Here is a 16,210-nt window from a genome sequence, read left to right as displayed (position 1 = left end):
AAATAGCCAGGAATTGAATTAGGACAAGAGGACCTCTTAAAATATTTAAGGACTCCCAAAAGAGTTCATTTTATGTTGGTTGAGCTATCAATATTTACTGTATTAGAAATTTTAAAGCATATGAGTGCACTTATAAAAGCAGTTTTGATCTTGTGGGCCTTATTGGGGTCCCTAGACCACACTTTGAAAACCATTGCTTTATGGGAGTGTGATTTGACACCTCTTATCTTATCTAGACATGGGACTTTTTCAATACTGAAATTCCCTCCACAATCTGGGTCCACAATACCACTATACCTTATAGTCTTAGAGAGTTGCCTAGGGTTCTGAGAGATTAAAATACTTTTTCACAGTTACTACATTTCAGAGAAAAGACTTGAACATGGATCCTAATAACTTCAAGGACAGTCCCCTATCCATTATGTTCTATTACTTCTCAATTTGATCCATATTATTTTTAAATTGCATAATAACTAAGCATGTTATAATTGAGGTTTTATTGCCTCTACCAATCCAGAATAGGATTCAACTTAATCTTTTTGTTTTCTTATAGCCTGAACACATGACTTTCTATGTGCTGTTACCTTCTATCAGTCCTAAGTAAGATATTAACTTTGGTACAAATGGTTAATGTCCTCTTTCACTTTGAAAACAAAAGGAAGACCAAGTATGAAACCACCATCCAACTTCTTCAAAAGTATAGAGTGAATAGCAAAAGGCTCATTAAGGAACTTTACACACACCTCCTTTTGCATGCTCTCTCTCTCTCTCTCTCTCTCTCTCTCTCTCTCTCTGGGTGTGTGTATGCATGTGTATATGTGTGTATGTGTGTCTCTCTCAGTATCTCTCTCACATATACACACATGAACAGCATCATTTTGTTTTCCAAAACAAAATGAATAATGAGGAAAAGACTAAATATTTCTTGGACAAGGGGATATTTGTCTTCCATGATTCTTCCAACATAATGTTATTTTCCCCTATTTCAAAATTTCTTAGAGCATTTTGACAAAGTTTGTCATTTATCCTACTCCTACAGAAGAATATGAGTTTCTGGAGAGAAGAACTTGTTTCCTTTTTTTGTCCTTTGCCTAGTACCTCTTATTTCAGACTATACCTGTGATTTTAATGCTGAAACTTCCTCCACTAATCCAGGTCAGCACCATTATATACATAGCAATAGAAGTATTAAAGAATGGCTTGTGTCTGTCCACCTCCAGAAAAAAAAACTGATAAAAAGAAATAAGTAAAATACAGTCCTGTATATAAATATTTTTTGTCAAATGATGCCTTTTTTAATGGGGGAAAAAGTTAACTAACTAGTTAACTAACTGGGTATTTTAATGTAATAAATTCAAAATTTAAAAATCTACTCTCAGAAGTAATCTAGAAATATACTAAAAGAGTTATAAAACTGGGCATACATTTTGACCCAGTAATACTACTATTAGATTTATTTCCTAAGTTGATCAAGGAAAAAGAAAAAGAAACTCTGTGTTCTAAAATATTTATAGCAGCTCTTTTTGTGGTGGCAAAGAACTGAAAACTAGAGTATGTCATTCAATTGGGGAATGTTTGAACAAATTGTGGTAGATTATTGTAATGGAATATTATTGTACCATGAGAAATGACAAACAAGATGATCAACAAAAAAATAAACATGGAAAGACTTATCTGAAATGATGCAAAGTGAAGTGAGCAGAACCAGGAGAACTTTGTACACAGTAACAATAATATATGAAGATCAACTGTGAATGACTGAACTATTATTACCAAGGCAAAGATCCAGGACAATCTAAGGAACTCATGACCAAAAAAAAAGATATCTACTTCCACAGAAGGAGCAAACAGCCCAAATGCAGGTTGAAGCATACCATTCTTCACTTGATTTCCTCCACCAATTTTTCTCTAGTATAAACATGTGTCTTGTTTCACTATGTAGTGAATAGGGAAATATGTATAGATGTACAACCTATATCATATTATCTGCCTTCTTGAGGATGGAAGAATGGCAATAGGGTGAGAGAGCGTGGATTGCAAAATATCAGAAAACAAATATTAAAAATTATGTTGACATATAACCTGGAAAAGTTTTTAAATAAAATAAATGGGTAAGAAAAGATGGAGTGAAATGTTAACTCATCCTTTACTTTTTTTTTAAATGTTATTAGAGTAGGATTTTTTAATTTTTAAAAAACATGTTGAGTCCCTAATTCTGCTCTCTGAGACAACTCTAAAGACAATTAAATTATGTTAAAGTATAAGTTACACTAGATGGTCTGTGGGGCCCCTTGGATGAAGTTCATTCTTTTCTCAGCCATGCCTGACTTTTCATGAGCCCATTTGGGATTTTCTTGGCAAAGATAATGGTTGGCCATTTCCTTTTTACAGCTCATTTGACAGCTGAAGAAACTGAGGCAAACAGGATTAAGTAACTTACCTGGGATCACACAGCCAGTAGGAGTCAGCATCTAGATTTGAACTCAGGAAGATGAGATTTCTTCACTCCACGCCTGATATTCTTCTGTTCACTGTGACATCTAGTTACCCTTCTAAAGTCCTTTACAGCTCTGATTTTCTGTGACTATGAAATCATTTGCTTGTTATAGGAAAATCTGAAACATCTAAGCTTCTTTCAGTAACTTTTGAAAGTTACCAAAACCAAGAAAATCATTCCCTGTTGCCACCCTCTCAAAAAAACAGCCCTTCTGAAAAATATATTTATTGTTTCTTTTCATGGGTTGAATTATTGAATTATTAATCAAGTTTAAGTTATAGTAGAGTTGTACTTTTATGAGCTGTATGTAAACTTTATGATATAGAGTATATTATATAATCAATGGGTACAATGCATTTAAACCCATTTTATAGGACTGTTTTAAATTACAAGGGAGGTTCATAGTTAATATAGGTAAGAGCCTGAATCATTTTCTTTTAGGTATTCTTGGTGATAAAAATAATAATAATAGTTCTCTAAAAGTAAATTGGATTTCTGAAAATAAGCAAACAAAAAAGTCTCCTGAAAAATATGTGATCAAAACCCATAAAGAATTATAGACCACTCTCTTATATGAATATGAATAAACTTTCAAGGAAATTAACACAAACTGTAACTAAAAAAACTGTACATAGATGAAGAAATGTTCAAAATCACTAATCATCAGAGAAATGCAAATTAAAACAACCTTGATGTCTCACCTCATACCCATCAAACTAACAAAGATGCTAGAAGATGGAAAAAATCATTATTGGAGGAGTTGTGAGAAGACAGGCATGCTAATTCACTGCTTTTGGAGATGTTTATTGGTTCAACCTTTCAGAAAAACAATTTGTAATTGTGTAAGAAATGTTATTAAATTGTTCAACCTTTTGGACCCAGTGATCTGGCTATTGAGATTATGTTCCAAAAAGGACAGTGATAGGAAACAAAAAGACCAAAATATTTATAGCAATATCATTTGCAACAGTAAAAGGCTAGATGTATATGCCCAACAATTAAGGAATAACCACAAATTATGATTTAGAAATATAATTAAATATTACTGTACTATAAGGAATCACATGTTTGAAGCATTCAGAGAAATATGAGAGGATTTATATAAAGTAAAGCAGGATGAAAACAAGGAGTCTATATATATATATGTATATATACATATATATATTTTATATATGTATATATATATATATATATACAGGAATGCAATGGACATAAAGACAACATGAAGAGATAGGAAAATACCGTGGTCAACATTAATACTGTACTGTCAAAGTTAAAGGTCAAATCCTTCTTTCTGGTATCCATCAATAATCTGAATTTGGATGGGGGGAGTGTCTTTTTAAATGCTAGAGAGTATTCATTAGGAAATATCTGTTATACCCAAACAAAACTCATCAATCTTGATGATTTTTAGAGTGGATAGTGAGTCTAATTCATAAAATTTTTGGTCAGGAACATTATAATGAGCTTGTTTTTCATAGATCTCATAAACTGGCTGCAGAAAGCAGTTTCATGAGAGTAGTTCCCATAATGTGTTGTGCATCACTGGAATAAATGTATAACCTTTCCCAAGTTGACTACTTCAAAGGAAATCACTCATTTGGAGATAGACAGATAGATACATGGATAGATTGACAGAGATAGAGATGTGCATATATATTCTACCATGTTTATTACTGGAAAATTATTGTTAGAGTAGAATTTCCTTATTTAAAATTGTGAATGTATCTAAAATGTATAATGCTCTCCACTCCCTTCCTTAATTATACTATTCTGTGGCTGGAGCTATGGACAGAGGTCTTCATATATCCAATTGGGCAAAGGACAGCATGACTCAGGCTATCACCATATTATCAAGAAAAAGACTGCTCCCTCGAGTTTCTAGACAGACAAAACAATATTGATTCATATCCCTGGATGCCCATTAAAGAGTTTGGGGGGGAGGAATATGAGACAGAGACAGAGTAATAGAGAGAAGAAAGATTTCCAAAAATCACAATTCTTGGAATAAGAAGTCATGGATTCAAATTCTAGCTATGAAACATATTAGCTCTATTATTTAATCTCTCTGAGCCTTGGTTTTCATATATTTTGATACTGTTGCTGAGACCTATGATTTAATGATGACAGAAAATTGCCTATGTGGAAATTTCATCTACCATTATGACTCACTCTAAGAAAGATGTCTGAAGGTCAATAAGAGATTAAAGCAACTTGCCCAAAGTAAACAGGCTAAAATATATCAGAAGTAGAATTTGAATCCAAATCTTCCTGAATGAGCCCAGTCTTCTAAGCTACAATATCACATCTTTTGTTCTTTAGTTTTGTTAATAACAATTATAATACCAGCTTGTAGGGTTTTATGAAGTTAAGTACTTTGTCATTCTGAAAGTGCTAAAGTCAGTAGACTATAATATAAACTCTTGAGGGCAAGGGTTGATTTTTCCCTCCATCTTTGTGCCTAAAAGAGTGTCTTGCACAGTGTTAAGCCTATTGGTTTACATTGGATCCTGTGAACTATTATGCTTATTATTGTTTTATCTTCTATGGCTATATTACTGTGATACAAACAGCTATTCACCACCCCGTTGTTGATTTTTCCTTTTCTGATGACAGAATGACTGCTAGGCACCACTCCAGTTGAGACTTCTAATCTCTGCCAGCTGTGGCTGCAGCTGCTTCCACTACAAATGTTTCTAATCCCCATCATTTCTGCTGTCTGTCACCCTCTCCTCTGATTTTCCTCTTGTTCTGTCTCCTCTTACTTTTCCATCCTTCTTGAATTTCACTATAAAAAGCTCTCTTGGGCATTGTCCACCATTGTTTATTCCTTCTGCATAACGAGTTGATTAAATCAGATTGTTAAAAAAAAAAAAAACCTTCAGATCCTGGACTCTTCTGGACTATATTCATCATTGCTAGGTACACAAACTCTGCATGTTTACCACCAAAAAAAATATCTTTTTTATTACTTTTAGCTTGGTTCTATCTGCCTTTGATAAAAATGTAAACTACTTGAAGACAAGACTATTTCATTTTTGTTTCTCTATATCCACTGTCTAGCATAGTGCATGGCACATAAGAATTACTTAATAAACATTTTTTGGTTGATGAATTGGGTTGGTTCCAGAAGCCTTCTATAAAAGACTCTTCTCCAAATAGTTGATATTTAACTTCCTGGGTTACTTAAGGTAATTTTTGCCACATAATCTTTCTGTGAAAATTGGAGATTCCAAATTATATTTGGATGGTATCTTTTTATAACCAGAGGTTACCATTTGGAAATAAAAGAGCATTTTATAGACTCATTACAAAGACACATCTGGCTGCCTTAAATATACTAATGTAATATTCTGACACTAGTACCAAAGTTGTGCCTCTTGTAATTGAAAATATTTAAATTGAAATTGAGTGAAAGCACTAATTTGGGTCTGATCAGTTAAAATTTAAAGCCATCACCATGATTTGAGGATCTACCTACATTTTAAACAGAACTACAAATTCTCTTCTAGTGGAAGAAATTAGAACCTAATTTAGACACCTGTGGGAAGCTTATTAAATTGCATTTACATGTTAAATGTTTGCTTAGAAAATAATTTAATAAACTTCTAAGATCACTTGAGTTTTGTGAAGCAGATGGGACCTCTTAAATAAGTAAGGGAATTAAGCAGCTCTCATCCCATTTTTTAAGCCAGAATAGGCTATATAGGATTATTTTTTTTAAATCCAAGATAGAAAGTAATCTGTGGCTCTTTTCAATTTGACTCCTGTGGTAATGATGACATAAAAATGAAAACTGGTAAATCATATAATATAGAAACACTCTGATTAATCGATATCATAAGTCTCCAGGATATCCTTCAAATCAATAAAGCATAAAATAACAACCAGACACACCTGATTAAATAAAGGAACAAATGGGTGGATTGTAATACAACCCAGAACTATTATCAAAACTATATTAAAAGTCCACAATGTAAAAATTTGATTAGTCTTCCTAATTTGGGTCATATTGGCAATGAATAAAATGTCTGTCCTATTTCTTTTTTTTTAATTTTATAGTATTTTATTTGATCATTTCCATGCATTATTCATTAAAGACAAAGATCATTTTCTTTTCCTCCCTCCTACCCCCCCCCATAGCCGACGTGTGATTCCACTGGGTATCACATGTGTTCTTGATTCGAACCCATTGCTATGTTGTTAATATTTTCCTTCCTTTTTTCTATAGGAAATCCAGGTATATTTAAACTAAAATCTAATATAACTAAAACTAACATAACTAATACATATCAGAGGAAGATTTCTGTCCACTGCAAAACCAGTACTCTTTCATGCACCATGTTACCCACTATAAACACCTACTGAGTTATCATGTAATAATACAGTTTCATATTGATGTTTAAGGAGAAAAAAAATTTGGTTTTGCTCTTTCCTCAAGGTCAGTTTGCCACTTATTGTTTCTCTTGCTTTTTATTATGCCTGCTCCTACAGCTAAGGGTCAGAATAGAACTTAGACATGTTCTTGCTGTGGGACCCTCACCAAATCACTTGACCCGTCTGCCTCAGTTTTTGAGTAAAGATACTCCTGACTCCAAGTCAACTGATGCCACTACTCTGACATGCTGCCTCCAAGTTGTAGGCTCAGTACTCATACACCAGATACCGTCAAACAGAGGAACAGACTTTGCAATGGACACCAATTTTCTCCTAAATGTAGCCCTATTCCCTCAGGATCCCTCTCAAGCAGTTTGAATCTCTGAAACCACACAAACAAAAATGTTCAGGGATGGATGCCCTGGGCCAGAAATGGATCAATCTATGATGGTCATGGAGCATAGTGGATATTTCAGACTTTGTTTCAGAATAATCTTGCACTCAGTAAAGTTCCTTAAACTCTCATGGCTTCCCTATAATGCAAGAGCAGGCAGACAATCTGGATCAGAATCTTCAGGCAATGACAACCAGACTGCATACTTTTTTTTTTCATAACAAAATAACAAATAGGCTAGATTTGACAATCTTCAAAAAATTTAGTTAAAATTAATACATTTCACTTTTTAAAATCTCTTGTAAAGGTGAAATGAAAATAAACAGACCCCAATAAAAACAAGTATACATTTTTAGGGGCCAGGAGGTGGCTGAGAGCCAGGTCTGTAGTCAGAAGGATCTGGATTCAAACCTGGCCTCAGATATTTCCTAGCTGTGTGACCCTGAACAAATTACTTAATCCCAAATTGCTACCCCTTGCCAATCTTTCTGCATTAGTGTCAATCCTTGTTTGATGGTTTTATTTTTAAATTCATTTATTTGTTAGTTATAGTTAAATACTCAATTCCCTAGGTCCCTTCTCTCCACCCAATGGAGCAAAACCATCTGTTAATAAGATATATAATATATGTATATATAATATGTGTATTACTTATTTCTATTTATCATCTCTTTCTCAGGAAGTGGACACACATAAGTCATTTTTCAAGTTCTTCAGAATTCAACTTCTCAAGAACTCATTTTGCTCTTCATCATTTTATATACATCTTTTCTTGTTCTTCCAAAGTAAACCTGTTCATCATTTCTTTTGGAGCAATGATATTGCATTACAGTCATAAACCACAATTTCTTTAGCCATTTTCCAATTGACAGGCATCCCTTCAATTTCCAGTTCTTTGTCACCACAAAGAGAGCTGCTATAAATATTTTATAACATATAGTTTCTTTTCCTTTTTCCTTGATCACCTTAGAAAAGAAACCTAATAGTAAGTAGTATTGCTGGATCAAAAGTTAAACATAGTTTTTTTTTTAATTTTTTGAACATAATTCCATTTTGCTCTCCAAAATAATTGGATCAATTCACAATTCCAGCAACAGTTTCTTAGGGTCCACATTTTTCTGAATCCCTTCCCACATTTGTCATTTTTTCCTTTTATCATTTCAGCCAATCTGATAGATATGATATATCCCAGAACTGTTTTGATTTCCATTTCTCTTATCAGAAAAATTTTAGATCCTTTTATCATATCGACATAAATAGCTTTGATTTTTTTCATCCAAAAACTGTTCATATCTGTTTATAATTTATCAATTGGAGAATGGCTCATATACTTATTTTTTAAAACCTTGCCTTCCCTCTTAGAATCAATACTTACTCATATTCTTATATCTTAAAATAGAGAACTTTGTCAGATATATAAGACTTCTATCCTAGAAACTGTCTATAAAAAAATTTCCCAACTTACTGCTTTCTTTCTAATATTGGCTACATTAGTTTTATTTGTACAAAGAAATTTCAATGTTATATATTAAAAATTATCCATTTTACCTTTCACAATACTTCTCTTTATTCATAAAGTCTTCCCCTATTCATAAATATGATAATATTCATAAAATGTTTAAGGTGCTATATAAATCTTATTTATTATCATCTGAAGATATATTCCGATATGCAGATAATGACATTTGCTTGGACTTTGTGACAGGTCTATCATGAGGGTGAAATAAAATAATGTAAGTTTTTTCAAAGGAAATGTTTCTATAAGTAAAACCTGTCATTATACCTGCTTCAGTATATGAGAGAGGGGTGTATATGGTGGGGGGGGATGAAGTAATTTATGATACTTAGGCAATCCTGTAATCACCATATATTGCCCTCCCAAAGCTTTCTGAAGCAAACCTTGAGCTGTGCTGTCCAGCAGCTGGATCTCCTCATCTCTGTGCTATTGCTGTCTTAATGTGCTTTGCATGTATTCACTCAGGTCCTTGTAAGCAGGGAACTTTCCTGCACAGTTCTTATTTCCAACATATTTTTCCAGATAAGACTTTTTTGCTATAAACATAGTGGTCTTCTGTTCATGTAATTCTACCCCTGCTGACAATGGATATGTAGATTCGATTCTAGGCTTACGTTCATCTGCTAAGAGTTGACACCTAAAAAAGGTTGAAACCATCTACCAACAACTTGTCTCATATCATTACAAATGAAAGCAGACTTGGTAGGTACATGGAGGAAACACTGACCAAAATCATAGTGTTGCCTCAAGAACTTGCTTCTTCCTCAGGGCAGTTGGCAATGCCCTATCACCGACAAAGATATCATATCAGCGACCACTTGCTTCTCTATCTAGCTTGACCCTTCCAACCCAAGTCCTTTCCTGAGATCACACTCATGCACTTACCTCATCAGAGCCTGCAATCAGGCATGGTTCTGGGACTGTCCTAACCCAGGGAGTCGAAAGTATAACCAGGTCAAAAAAAGCCTGCCTCTAAGTTTATCCAGAATGGCTCAGCTGGATTGGATGTTCCCTCACACACACCTGGGGATTGTTAGAGTAGGATGGTCCTGGTTGATAGAAGGTGTCCCAAATGGCAAATGAGCAATGACTAATGACTCAGGCTCGGCTCCGACTCTGAGACAAAAGCAGAAAACTGAGAGTTGGAAATGAAACTCTATCCTCTTCTAACCCTATTGTGTTTGTGTACTGCAGCTCATACTAATGTAACATGGGGCCCTATTTTTAGACCTCTACAATTCCACAGGCATAAATCATTCTGGTGCCACAAGTCACCTTTGAGTTGATAATACCAGTACATATTCCCAGGATTCTGCAACAATGTGACTGAGAGAGAGAGAGAGGGAGAGAGAGAGAGAGAGAGAGAGAGAGAGAGAGAGAGAGAGAGAGTGATATTTAAAATGAAAAGTGATAACTTTAATAGAATACAATTAGCTTAAAAATAGATTCTCTGAGAGAATTTATTAAGAAATAATTAAAAAGGGAAAGTGACAAACCAGACAATCCTAGCTTCACAATAGCTTTCACAGCTGAATTGGAGATCAAGCTTTTTCCCCCCTGCATAACATGCTAATGAAATGATAAAATAGAGTTTGGGTGCTAGATTTGGTTTTGTTTTTCTCTTTCAATGGAGTTGGCATTAATCCTCGGTAATTTTGCCTGGGGATTTTTGTTCTGGACACAACACACGCAACTAAATAGAAACAGGCCAGTAAAAGTTTTGTTCTCCATAATAGTTCATGACTTACAAAACAAATCCTGTTGCCATGGCAAAGTCTGCCATTTGGAACAGGTATGTGGCACCTGGGAGTCCAGAGCAGAGGGAACAAGAAGGTAAAAGATTAAAATGAAAATCAACATTGCTGAATGTGAAATCAGCATGAATTAATTTTCTATGCAAAGCCACTTTTATTATGTGCTGCAATGATTACTGAAATCTAATTCACCTGAGGGAAAGCTATTTTTAATGGGGTTTCTTTTCCTGCCCATTTCTGACAGTGACATTAATTTCATTTTTAATTTACTCAGAAGTAAATTTGCAGTGGTCACTAGAGAGCTCCCTAAACCACTTTGGTCCCCTCTATAAGACAATCTATATGATTAGCATCCATTAAAAATGGAGTGAATTATATTAGCAAACAAGTTCTTGCATTTAGCTAAATAATGCATGCCACCCCAGAAAGGTAAAATGTGTAATGGAGAGTGGGGAAACCAGTCAATCTAGCAAAGTTCCAAATCTGCCCTATGGTTAGGACATATAGCTGCCTCCTGTTGCACCCCAGACACAGAGTTCAAACTGTTTAGTGAACCGTCTACCCTCTATACAGTAGCTCTCTTTCCATTAAGTGCTCTCAAACAGCATTCTCTAATGTTAGCCTCGAAAAGCATATGTAATGCCAATCAATAGCCAAAAGAATCTGAACCACCAGGAGTCAGAAAAGCCTAATGCAGTGAACAATGTTCTCTTACAAGACCTTTAAAGGACACCATCAAAAGGAAATGTCTCGAGGCCATCTTCATTAGTAGGTCATCTGCACTACTCACAGAATTACCAACAGACTTGCTGTTTTAATGGAAAATCTGTGAAGATTCTCACTTCTAGCCCAGACCTCACAGTGTTTCAGCTTTCTTGAGAAAATGATGACGTGTCCAAAAAGAAAAAGAAGAAAAAATTAAGGAAGAGAACAATGAATATTCTGCAATAACATTGCCTATTCCTACAAAACTCTGAATTCAAATGTTGTCCAGCAAGTTTATTGGAGATGTAAGAGAAGGAACACCTCAGAAACCTTAAAAAACACCTTTAATTCATTTTGACAGGAATCAATTCAGCCCTTAGATCTGGCATATGTTTAGGGACAAGTCACTTCAAAAGGTACAAAAGATGGAAATTCACCCAGTTCTCTAAGAACTCTATAGTAGGCTTTTCTGAATCTTATTCTCATGGAATTTTGTTTGGAAAAGCTTTGTTTCCACAACACATACTCTCTCTCTCTCTCTCTCTCTCTCTCTCTCTCTCTCTCTCTCTCTCTCACACACACACACACACACATACACACACACACACACACACATACACACACACACACACACATACACACACACACACACACATACACACACACACACACACACACACACACACACACACACACACATCCCCTAAAAGTTCAAGTCTCTTCATTGTTGGAAAGGAAAGGAACTGGAAGAAGCGTAAAAGTGTGGCTTCTCTACTTGTATGGTCTTTCTATCCCCACTCTGCCTCCCACTCAAGGAATCATTGCTTCCAGATCACCTAATATCCAGAGAGCTTCTGCTCCAGGAGGGAATCCCTCAAGAAAAACATGCATGGCTAATGAGGAAATGTAATTTGCATGATTTCATATGTATGTATTTCTTGTCTTCTCCAGGTGGGTGGGGGGAGAAGGGTTGGAGGGAGGCAATAGGCAACTGAAAATAAAAATAAAATCCAAATAAATGGATAAATAGACATGCAGGTGATTGGTTTCAACAAAGAAGACACCTTTCCTCTCCTCTCCCTTCCTCTTTCCATTCACACAGTCTACATTCACTTCCAGGGTTAAGAAAGATTAGACCACAGCAGCTCCTGATAAATAAAGATCTCGGGTTCATTACTCAGTGCCTAATACATAGTAGGTACTGAATCAGTAGCTTAATAAATGTTAATCAATTTATTGACTCATTTCAGATCTTCTTTCAGTAGTGATCCAATTTTTTCTTCCTCTTACTGTACTAATATTCTGCCATATGCTTTACAAAGTATATCAGCTCCCTCTATCTTTAGTCAAGGATACAAGATCTTAAGGGATGGGGGATCAGAGAGGAAAACAAATGCATGTCCAGAAAGCTTTGCCACATAGAAAAGTCAGGAGGATTTTATTAAGAATCTATGTGCTAAGATTGGGCTACACTCTTAAGATACCAAATAAAGGCAAAAAAAATAGCCCTTACCCTCAAGGGTCTCACAGTCTAATAGGAGAGACAACATACAAACCATCATGTCTAGACAAGATACATACAGGATAACTTGGAGATAAACTCCAAGAAGGCACTATCCAGAAAGAAGGTGCTAAAGGTAGGGAGGACCAAGAAAAGTTTTTGCAAGAGGGACTTTAGTTGAGACTTGAAAGTCAAGGAATCTAAAAGACAGAGTTGAGGATGGAGAAAGTTCCAAGAATAGGGAACAAACAGCCTGTGAAAATGCTCAGAATTGGGAAATGGAGTGTCCTAAATAACAACAACAAAAATATCATTAGATTGCAGAATCGGATGGAGGAGGGAATACAGTATAAGAACAAGTGGATAAAGAATGTCTATTGTATAGATTATGATGGTATAGTCATCTAGATGACCTTAGAACTCATCCATCAATATAAAGAAGAAATGATCTAGAACCAAAATTGAACACAAAAAGAAGAGAGGGCTGGAATTCCTTTGGGAAATTATACAGCTATTTTAATGAGTCCACACTTCTCTTTTAAAAATTCTTAACCTTTTCTTGTGTCATGTACTCTTTTGGGAGTCTGGTGAAGCGTCTGGACCCCTTTTCAAAATAATATTTTAAATGTACAAATTAGGATTAATTAAAATTATTAAGGAAACCAATTAAGCTGAAATACAATTGTCAAAATATTTAGGGAAAACAAATTATGGGCTACATGGTTAAGAATTCCTCCTCTAAAACAAAGACCCATCTTTTTAATACCAGCATTCTTCGGACAATATCATATACCTGTAAATCAGGAAGTATTCCAACCTTCGAAAATTGAACTTGAGAAGCAAACAAAGGGCATAGGAGAAGATCATGATGGGAATGAGAAGACAGCAACACATTACAAAAACAAGTAATTATTCAGGTGAAATTGTGTGGATGGTGTCATGAGAGAAATGTATGATGATTAGAAAAAATCATTAGGACACAGATAAAAACAGTCCATGTGCTCCATTAGCAAACATGTGCAGCTAAGTAATGCAATGAATACAGTGCCAGGCTGAGGATCTAGAAAATTTTTCTTCTTTAATTCAAATCTGGCCACAGACATTTCATAGCTGAGTGACCTTGGGGCAAGTCACTTAACCAGGTTTGCCTCAGTTTCTCCAGTTCAAATGAACTGGAAAAGGAAATGGCAAACCACTCCAGTACCTTTGCCAAGAAAACCCCAAATGGAGTCATAAAGAGCCATAAATTACTACAAATACATGAAAATATTGTTGTGTTAGGTAAATGCAAATAAGGACACCAGAATCTTAGGTGAACCCCCATTTTACCAGATATGTGGAAAGAGTCATATGAGCAAGAGTCTCATAGGATGAGCAGACATGAATGGGTTGTAACCATTTGAAGGAATACTCACAATGATGAGAGCATGGATTGATGAAATACTGGAACAAAATCAACTAATCCCAGAAAATTTCTAGAATACCAGATCTAAGTAGATTTCCTAGGGTTGAAAGATCACTGTACTCCTATTCACCCACAAAAAGAACATGAAGTACAAATTACCATAGGAACTATGACATAAATGCCTATTTGGTCTCTGTGGCAGTCCAGACCCAAAGGCTTCTCTTTAATTAAAGCTTATATTCTGAGAATTTCTGGAATTAGCACAGTGGATCCATGCTCCACAGACTAATTAGCTATTTAATATCTTCTAGATACAATTATCTCTCTACATATGGCTTGAATGGCTACCTTTTTCAAAACACATCCATTTGAATTTTACAATCACAGAGCCCAAATTTAGAACAAAGTGGATCTCATGGTACATTCTAAACTTCTAGCGAAGTCTCCTTATTTTTATAGATGAGGAAACATGCATCAAGAAGCTAAATGATTTGTTCAAGATCACAAGCATTGTATACATTCACATTTAGATTTGAACCTCAATCTTCTAATGGCAAAACCAGTTCAATTTCCGCTGAATCGCAGATATAGACATAAAAGTATGATCTCAAGTGTATCTTCAGCCTTTTTTCTGCTCTGGATAGCAAAATACGAGAGCATGGATTTTAAGTTAATTTAACCTCCTTCCCCAGGCTTCTACTTGATGAGAGTTAGAGAAGGCACTGTGTTGGTCAATTGGATTTGATTTATTGTACTTTCTTTTGACGTTTTTTAATAATGGAATTGTGGAGTCCCCTTCAAGTTTTGATGAGCACATTATAATTATGCTACATATGTATTATCAGTTTTAGAGATTTTGATTTGGGTGATCCGGATCAGTGTCCTGCAAGAAATAATTAGAGCCTTTATTACTCTAAAAATATAGAATCCAATGTAGATGTCACTGAAACAATTAGTAAATAATTACTTGCTAATTAGAAGTCATTTCCTGATTTTGTCAACTCACCACTATACCAGATAAATCTACTCCAATAAACCTCAGAAAATGTCACTAATATCACTGTAATAACACTTTTTCCTGGCCATTCACCACATAAGTGGTCAAACATTTTACTGAGTCTCAGATTTTTGTTCCCATCCTTCCCATCATGTGATAACAATGGGGAAAATTTATCAAAATTATACCAACTAAACATTCTTCTCATCCTCCTGTAAGTTTCTCTTATCTTTCTCATTTCTGAACTGCTATGATGCTCTATTCCATCATTGGACCCTTGGTCCTATGTGTCATTGGGTCATTGGTGAGTGACCCAATCTCTCTCTCTCTCTCTCTCTCTCTCTCTCTCTCTCTCTCTCTCTCTCTCTCTCTCTCTCTCTCTCTCTCTCTCACACACACACACACACACACACACACACACACACACACACACACATTCATTATGTGCCCCCAGGGAGATAATGTTTACATCGTTACTTGATGTTTTAAGGTTTACAAAGCACTTTCCTTACAACCACCCTGAGAAATAGAAGATAAAGGAATTATTTTCATTATAAATGAAGAAGCTATTAAGTCTCTACCTTGCTCACACACACATAGATATTTCCAGTGACCTGAAATTCAAATCTTCTAGTTTTGAATTTAGAATTTTTATCTACTATATCAATCTCCTTCCCTCATAAGCTATTTAAGAGCAACCTTTATATTCAAGGAGACAATGTGTATAGTAAAAAGAACAATGGGTTCAAGATACAGCTCTGATAATAGCTATGTGATCCTGAGGATCACTTAATCTCTCTGGCTTTCAGTTTCCTCATTTATAAAAAGGAAATGATTATAACAATATTTGTTCTACCTCACCCAGAGGGATATTGTGAAGTAAACAAATAAGCCTTGAAGTGATATAAAGAAAGAGGAATTATTATATTTCTTTTGAATACTATACAGGAATGAGAACATGGTGAGTACTTAATAAACATATATTAAGTATTATTATATTGAGCTGAATATTTGGGAAAAATTTGGGAGTTTCAAGTGGAATAGTAGTGCTATGGGAACATAAT

The 16,210-nt window shown here is 35.0% G+C and overlaps 1 protein-coding gene across 3 annotated transcripts in view; it reads right to left on the bottom strand.

Annotated features, from left to right (window-relative positions):
- The window catches only part of TAFA2 (TAFA chemokine like family member 2), a 594,521-nt gene that overhangs the window by 483,039 nt on the left and 95,272 nt on the right, over positions 1–16,210 (bottom strand). Inside the window, exon 1 of one of the 3 annotated variants that reach the window (XM_007502823.3) lies at positions 9,670–10,083. The exons of the other annotated variants lie outside the window; for them this stretch is intronic. The gene's annotated coding sequence lies outside the window, so the exon portion shown is untranslated. Of the gene's footprint in view, positions 1–9,669; positions 10,084–16,210 lie in introns of those variants that run through there. 3 annotated transcript variants of the gene reach the window in all.

This window comes from Monodelphis domestica, chromosome 5 (genome assembly GCF_027887165.1).
Source record: "Monodelphis domestica isolate mMonDom1 chromosome 5, mMonDom1.pri, whole genome shotgun sequence".
Taxonomy (NCBI): domain Eukaryota; kingdom Metazoa; phylum Chordata; class Mammalia; order Didelphimorphia; family Didelphidae; genus Monodelphis; species Monodelphis domestica.
The sequence above is the reverse complement of the archived record's forward strand: the minus strand, read 5'-3'. Positions and strand labels throughout refer to the sequence as shown.